This window comes from Pinus tabuliformis, chromosome 3_1, assembly GCF_031772625.1.
Source record: "Pinus tabuliformis cultivar Carrire ecotype Pingquan chromosome 3_1, CPIR1, whole genome shotgun sequence".
NCBI classification, from domain to species: Eukaryota; Viridiplantae; Streptophyta; class Pinopsida; order Pinales; family Pinaceae; genus Pinus; species Pinus tabuliformis.
Window position 1 is genome coordinate 263289694 of NC_142301.1, and position 7241 is coordinate 263296934.

The window sequence follows — 7241 nt, forward strand, 5'->3', positions numbered from 1 at the left end:
GTCAAGCAGTCCCACTGCTAGCCTGCTTGCCACTCCTCTTGAAAATTGCATAGTTTTTTCAAGAATTCCACCTTCTATCCAGCATCCCATTGAGCTTAGAAACAGCGTGGACATCAACCTACTTGACTGCCTCTCGGATCTAAACACTTCTAACCAGCAAGCTCCCACATCCGGATATTGGCCTCCTATGGAAATCTATGTAGTTTTCACTACTAGTGCCCCTTATTACCCGCACCACCTTCCCAAAAAAAATGTGCAAATCTGCCTTTGAGCTGAGCCATATCCCGCACATGTCATTGTTCTCCCGAACTTCTCATCCTAACCTCCCAGTGACCGTTGTGTAGTTTTTCCAGACAATTTCTGGGAGTCTCGCATGCCGGTGCGACATGTGCTCTGCATTGTTTGAGAACTTTGTCCTTTATCCTGGTCAGCTGCACCCATAAACGAAAGACAATGCATCATGGTAGACTAGGTTATTTCTAGATTTGATGGTACATCATGAGCACACTCATCACTCAGCAACACAACAACTCGACACAAATAGAACAACCAGCATGTGCATACCAGGAGTCTCATGTCGAGTTGTGTCATGAGTCACCTCGGCCACATCACTACTTTGGGTCATACTTGTGTAATCAATGTAATGTAATGTTGAAGTCCAAGAGACACACAGAAGAAGTTAAAGAGTCAAGTGAGTTGATTAGTCATGTAAGTCGAACAATCATGAGGGAAGTTGAAGAGTCATAAGGGTCAATTTCACCCTTGGCTATATATACCCCTAATTTGTATATGCAAAATACTTTTCACCTTAGATCCTCCCACATAGTCTTGAGAGTCTGTAGTCTTTTCTTTGAGGAGTGAGAAATGGCTTCAATGCCCCGCTATCGGGGTCAGTGATGTATGGTGTACAAATGTATCTTGGAACTTTCACTTAATTCAAAAGCCTGTTAACAAGCCAGCACGTTTTCACACATGTATTGTATTCGTTTGTAAGACTATTCTTGTGACACTTGTAATGCATGTTACTTTAACCTGTACTAAGATAGTTGAACTATTTTGGTTGTTTTAGTGCATATGTTGTTGGAAATGTGTTGTATTAATTGTTAACAATGTCTCACCTATGTGGACTACTCCGTCGGACACTGGATAGATTCATTCTTGTAAACTTGTCATAACAACCTTCACACTCATGTGGACTACTCTTTTGGGTGTTGTACGTGTTACTTGTTCACTTTTTGTTTGTGACTTCCACATCCGTGTGGACTACTCTACTGGAAGTTGCACAGATCCTATTGTGTTGTGTGTCTCTAACTGAGTTGGAACTATTCCCTTTCGACTTGAGACTCACACTCACCCTGTCCCTCTGCAGTGAAAGAACTTAGATACAAGTTACACTAAACACTCATCAGGCACACGAACCTCATTGTTGGAAGACTAAGTATACCACTCTCATGTGTTGACAAGCAAGAGTTAAGGCATATCTTTAAGATAATGCAAACTGGGCCATCATACGAGATGGGACTCCCACACTAAACAGTGTGAGGTCTAGTTGGAACTTCATACCGGGAAGATCCCATGAATGTTGGTGGGTCCAACGCCATCAACACTATCATATACTTGTAGATCCACTTCGAATTCACCATTGAATTTCTTCAAATCTTGACACAATCTTCATTATGGCATCCTTCAAACTAGTTGACCTACCTTCTTCCTCTAATATAGGAACTCTTCTGGTCATCATACATGGTTTTGGATGGTAGTACAAATTCTCCCTCTTGAGGATAAATCACTCTACGAGAATCCTCTTGTCTCAATCTTTGCTTTGTTCTTCACAATGATTTCATCTACTACCAAATCCTTTGAAACCTTTACGATGTACTTGCAGCCCTCATTAGGACGTCATGGAAGAAATGATTATAACCTAGAAAAAGGAAATTAATACAAGAAGCTAACTAATAATAAAACAATCATAATTAAGTAAGAGAGATATAAAGTACTTATATTTTGAGGATTGTACGGAATTTTCAACTCCCTCTTGATCCTTGTCTTCTTGCATGAATGAAATCCATCTGCAATTTCATCATCCTCATCCTCATCATCAACATGTTGTTTTTCTTTTCTTTCTTACATGAGCTAGGATTTAATCTTTCAGCGGAAACATTGATTTAGGTATAACTCTAGCGTTTTATCCACAATCTCTAGGGTTTTCTTATCGAAGAATTATAGATTTCTAGAGTTTGTAAATCAGTTCTTCCAAGAAGGGATCATAGAACAGGGTTTATGACTTCCCTTGTTTTATGTGAAAGACCCCTTCATCTCCCTCTTGCTCCTAGCCTACTTGCATAAATCAAAGATCTATTTGCAATTTTATTAACCGAGTAAAACTTGTCCCTATCATTAGTTCTTAATGATTTTGTAGTGTCATTCTTGGATTTCTCCTAATGTGGATGATCATCATCACCATTTCCCTTCCTCTTCTTATCACCCTTCCCTTTAGTACATTGATTTTTATAATGACCAAACTTGTGGCAATCAAAACATTAAATATCCTACTTTTGAGGGGTTGGTCTTCTACCTGCATTCCTTTGAAATTTTCTAAATTTTCTCCTTCCTCTACTATTTTTAGAGTGGGTTGTAAACACTTGAGAGTGATCATCTTGAGGACTTGGAATCTTCCCCTTTGAGAAAAGTATAGATTCTTCTTGGGTACATGAGGTCCATAGATCCTCAAAACTTGGAATCTTTTCTCTGCCACAAATACTAGATGCAAACAAGTTCCATGAGCCAGGAAAGCCATTAAGTGTTGTAGCTGCAAGTTCTTTATCAGAGATAATTGCTGGAAGTTGATCTCTTAGATGAGAGATCCTTATAAAATATGAGGCCACGATATCATCTCTTGTAATTTTAACATCATGAAGCTCATTCTTCAAATACATTACTTAACCAATGTTGTTGATAGTATATAATCCAGCCGGGGCATCAAAAACCTTCTTTGAAGTGTCAAGATTTGAGACATATGGAATCAAATGATATTTAATAGAATCCACAATAATACTCATGGTTGTGATGCCATCCTTCATATATTTTTTTTTCCCTTCATTATCTGAACTTTTAGTAACATTTCCCTTCACAATATCCAAAACATCATTGTTTGCAAGAATGAGATCAATCCTTATTTTCCAAGCCCTAAAATTTCTAGATCCTTCCAACTTGTTCTCTGACTTCATAGAGGAACCCATGTTTATAGATAAACAATCGAACTGTAAATATAGGTCTCTTCAAAAGTGATCTTAGTGCCCTTTTTTCACCAAAAATCTGACACTATGGTTATTTTTCAAGTGCAATAGATACAAGCACTATTTTCGGAAAACTAATAATTACTTCTAATGATATAGATATGATTTTAGCACTTTTAGTTTATCATTAAGCAATTACACTTTAGAAACTCAACCATAAAAGCAATAGGACATTAGAGATAATAATGCACAAAGACAATGCAAGATTTACCATAAGAAAACCCAACAACCTTTTCCTTAGATAAATTCTTCATTTCAACAAGAGATACATCTATTTATTCTTGTTGGGTTGTGTTATATTCTTTCCATGACTAGCCGCCCTAGTTAATCGAGGGGTTAGAAGGGGGGGGCTTCGCCCCCCCTTCATTGTGCCAATTCGCAGTCGGGGGGTCACACGGGGTTTGAGGAGGGTGGTTAGCCCCCCTCTATGGGGTCTGAGGTAGCACCCTAGGGGAAAATTTTTGGATCCTATATTAGGTTGGGCGAAGCTACCTATGGTTTTGTGCATGGTTTTCGCACATGGTTTTGGGCGCGATGGTTTTCGATCCATGGTATTGGATGCTTCGGCATGTATATATATGTATTGTAACATTGAAAGGAACATAATGAAAAATCAATCTGGTAGTCCCGGTTTTGGGATGCAAGGGAAAATCTTTGTGTATATTTGTTTTACGTGTTATTCTCTCGCTATTGTTTATTTTCTATGTTTTAGAATTTGTATGCAGGTAATTTCTATACGCGGTTAAAACCTAAACTTCTAGTCAAATACAAAGTCAAAATGGTGAGCAATACAACCCTGGTCAAACCTAGTCAAAGTTCTCACAATAGTCGACTCTAGTAAGTCATGTGAACTTCTTGTTACTCATGCACACATGCACACATTTTTTTACTCATGCACACTTCTTGTGACTGATGTGTAGTTCTTATGACTCGTGCGCACTTCTTTTTCCCTCCCTAGACCTCGACTAGCAATATAACCTTGGTCAAACTGACTAGCAATATAACCTTGGTCAAACCTAGTCAAACTTCCCACGATACTCAACTTCAGTAAGTCATGTGAACTATAGATGAGTGATCTGAATTATGTGTCAAGAGACGGAGGTCAAGTGCCTTATTTATAGTATTTTGGGAGGTTGAATGGGTGTCACTTCAACTAGGGTCAATTTGACTTGATGGAGGGCCGACTTGATTATCTTGGAGCCAAAAATTTAAAATTTTCCCTTTTGAAACTAACATGAAGAACATGTGTTATATTTATCATTACATATATTTGAATGGCTAAAATATTAGTTATGAAGACATGCCATATCTATAGAATTCAACAGAAAGTACTTGTAATTTCGATTTGTTAGTTCAATTTTCGCATGCAACGTTATATTTGTTTATGTACCTCTTGGGTTTGAACCGAAACTGTTGATTAATGGAAGCAATTCCATAATTTATGTGTTACTGAATGCCTCAAATTTTTTGTTAAATTCCTAGACCTCACAATTGCTATGAGCCAAATCAACCCTCTAGTAGTTAGGTCAGTTATCGGTCGTGGACAGTGTATCGTATGAAAAAAAAAAGTCAATTTTTCTTTTCACGAAGAGAAATGCATAAATCACCAAGTCATTAACAAATTCAGAGTAGTGAGTGAATTCCTGGATGATAACCAATATTGTTTCATCACACGTCTACTTGGAAGTATCAACATGTCAATTGTAAGCATGATAGCGTATGTTGACCTTGAATACTGCTGACATCTCAGAGTTAGGAGAATTTATTAGTGAGACTGAGACATATGGCATTAAAATTGAAATGAGACATTAATTTTTTTTTCCAATCAAGTATTTACAAATTAATTTTTTTAATTCGAATAAAAATGTATTATTTATTTCTAAAGTTCAACATTAAGATTTACATAAGTCAAAACTAAACTAATAGCAATCAAATCACAAATAGAGTAGTAGAATCCTACCAATAACAACACATATACAACTATACACAAAACTTTTATTAAGATAAAAATATAAAACTAATTCATATATTATGTTTTCATATTTTTATTTTTTAATAAAAAAATATATTTACTTTTTAAATTAATTAAAAATATCATATTTAAATTTAGATGATGAGGTTAGATTATTTTATCAATATAAATATTACACTCCAATTTAGAATATTGGGTTTTATGGTAACCATCTTCATATGCCAACATGCTCATATTTAGTAAATAAATTCAATATAATATTGATCACTTAAACCAAAACTTCAAAGTCATTGTTACTAGTATATTATCAAAACGTGGGAAACCTTTCAATTATTTTTTTATTGATCAAAATAGGGATCAGATTCCATAGCCTTTCCATAGACGGAGGTAGGATGTCACCCTTGATGGACAATGACGTCTCTTACATTTCTCTCTTTGGTCACATGGGAATGTGAAAATTAACGTCTCTAACCTTTCTTTCTTTGGTCACATGGTCACATGGGAACGTCAAAATTATTGCATGGGTTTACAGTATGTGAGCATATGCACTATTTTGCCCATGGTGGGTCTATGGATAGCTCCTATGTGCACAGTATAGCTACCAAGAATATATGCATCGCCTCTTCCTCAGGAATGTTAGTAAGTCTGGCATCAATAATCTTCATAACTTCGTCATCTTCTTCGCCCACCCTCTTATGTTCATGCCCTCTTCATATTCGCTTTCATCCACTGATTTCTTGCCACTAATCAGCTCAAGCAGAACCACTTCGAAGCTATACACATCGATCTTCTCGTCCACTTTCAGTGTGTACCTGTACTCTGTGTAAATTCATGAATTAAAATTAAGAATTTGGCCCCAAAATTAAAAGGTAGGGAAAATGTGAAACAACAATTTACCTGGAGCTATGTAGCCGAAGGTGCCTGCTACTGAAGAAATGCTTTCCGATGCACCGGAATGATGCAAGATCTTGGCGAGGCCGAAATCTGCAACACGGGCTTCAAAGTTGGAGTCAATAAGAATATTAGTGGATTTCACGTCACGATGAAGGATGAGTGGGTGGCAATCATGGTGAAGATAGCACAAACCCTTGGCAGATTCCACTGCAATTTTGTATCTACTTTGCCAATACAAATCCCCACCATTGTTTCCATGAAGCAGCTCCCCCAGGCTTCCATTACTCATGTATTCATACACCAGGAGATTAGTGTCATGGTTGGAGATAATGGCCAACAATCTGACTATGTGTCGATGCCGGATTTTTCCCACTGTCTTGATCTCTGCAGAGAAACCACGATCATTTGAAGAGGCTATAGTACCCATTAATTTCTTCACTGCAATTTGTTGGCCATCGGTCATTATACCTTTATACACAACTCCCACTCCTCCTTTGCCGATCGTGTTCTCTTCTTTTACGCATTCCAACATGTCGTCGATCCCAAAGTTGAGATTATGGAAGGTGGTCATATTCCACGACCTGGCGTCGCCTTCTTTCTTGATGGCTATTGCCTTGGATTTGACTGACCAAAATGCTAACACTAGAGAGCAGAAGAGTAAAAATCCCAGAGCTGAGAGAGCAGAAACAAGTCCAACCTCCATGTGTGCTGACCTGGAATGGCCCAACTACGATCCGCATAAGTAGGGGTTCCTTGCAAACCAGCTTTTATTGAAACGTGAAAACAGACTGCTCTCTAGAATACGGCCGGACAAATTATTATAAGAGAAATCCATATATGTCAAACTACGCATGTTCTGCAATTCTTTAGGAATGATCTCGTTCAAATGATTTCTGGATAGGTTCAGATAGTTGAGAACGGGAATACTGACGATTTCCTGTGGCATGGGACCACTGAATTCGTTCTGGCTAAGATCAATCTGTACCATAGAAATACAGCTGCTAATTTCTCTAGGAATTATACCAGAAAACCTGTTTTTGCTCAAATTTATAACCTCAATCTTTCCCAGTCGACCAATC

At 37.5% G+C, this 7241-nt stretch overlaps 1 pseudogene; it reads right to left on the reverse strand.

Moving 5' to 3' along the window:
• Positions 1-5781: 5781 nt before the first annotated feature.
• LOC149186805 (leucine-rich repeat receptor-like serine/threonine-protein kinase BAM1 pseudogene) lies at positions 5782-6865 on the reverse strand (annotated as a pseudogene).
• Positions 6866-7241: the final 376 nt, after the last annotated feature.